This window comes from Colias philodice, chromosome 15 (assembly GCF_061535455.1).
Source record: "Colias philodice isolate Cphi_HAF_F1 chromosome 15, ilColPhil1 Martin Lab GWU primary, whole genome shotgun sequence".
In the NCBI taxonomy this organism is placed as follows: Eukaryota; Metazoa; Arthropoda; class Insecta; order Lepidoptera; family Pieridae; genus Colias; species Colias philodice.
Genome location: NC_143100.1, coordinates 632142 through 633634, shown reverse-complemented (window position 1 = coordinate 633634; position 1493 = coordinate 632142).

Below are 1493 nucleotides of genomic sequence, written 5' to 3'. Positions count from 1 at the left end.
GTCTACCAGAATCTGATGGCATATTTATATTTAAGAAATAAAAGATTTTTATGTGGCAACTTATTTGACAACTATCAAATTGGATGTCAAATTATTTGTCTTTTTTGCAGTTGATGAATAATTTTTAGGATTTTGTCTAAAAAATCTTCGAAAATGTCGAAAAAGCCGCTGCGATCACAAGCAAGAGGTGTTGTTTATAATGTGTATAGAAAAACATTCGATGAAGAAGGGTCAAACACATCACAATTTTCAATTTTGAAGATTTTATTGGTAAATTGGACTTACCCGTTTTGATACTATAAATTAAAAAATATTATATGTAGGTAACTATAATATTGTTTGTTGATTAGAATATAATTTTATGAAAACTTATTACAGGAGTTTCCAATACGGCTATTCGTCAAGTCCAAGCTGTCCAAGTCAATTTTATAATGTGTGTCTGTTAATACTTACGAAAATAAACATAGTTTTATTTTATTTTTATTTTATTTTCTAAAAAATTATAAGCAGTTTTGATCTACATTATCATTATATCGATATTTTCACATGGCATACTGGTAATGAATATACAAATATAGGTTTGTGTAAATAATAATATGTATTACCTGTATAAAAGTAATTTGTATAATTGTATATTATACATGTAAGTATGTACCTACATAATATTAAGTGGATATCTCATTATTAAGTACAGCCTATTGTTCACTTATGTAATGTGAGTAATGATATTGAGGACAAAATAAAAAATAAGCAGTATCAAGATCGTTCAGTCCATTTTCCCTAGGGTTGCACACTCAAAATTTTGATTTCCCTAATTGCCATCAGATTCTGGTTTACCTATACATATTCGGTCCTAATAACATGACTTTTTGTGAACGAAACGACAGCGCGGTTTAATTCGATGGCAACACCATCAGAAAAAAGGAAATATTTTTAACTTTGAAAAAATATTATGATTTACACTATTAATACTATTTTAACATTAACACAAAATATAAGACTGTGAGTGTGTAAAAATAAATCCAGCTAGTTTCACATCACACTTATGTTTATAATTAGGTATACGACATGAAAATATATTAATTACCAAGCAATAATCATACAGATAAATACTGAACAAAAGTATTAACAGTCAAAGAATTTTTTACTAACAACATGTAAATGATGAAGGAATAATAATTATCAACGAACTAACCTTTTTGTATTAGAGTCCCGCCTCGTGATCGAATTATTAAAACACGAAGATTTTTAAAAATGTAACCAATGAACACAATCAATATTAGATTAACTGTAATGGTGTCTAGTTTGACTTAAAATAATATACATCTACCCTCACTTTTAAAAATGTAGTATATTCACACGAATTATATAAGCGCACCTTATAGGGAAGGGAAGATTTATTATGGGTTAAAGAGTTAAATAAATAAATAACATAATTATATTTAAATTATTAATTTTTAACATTGTGTTCAGTAGTGATAACATGTAAATTG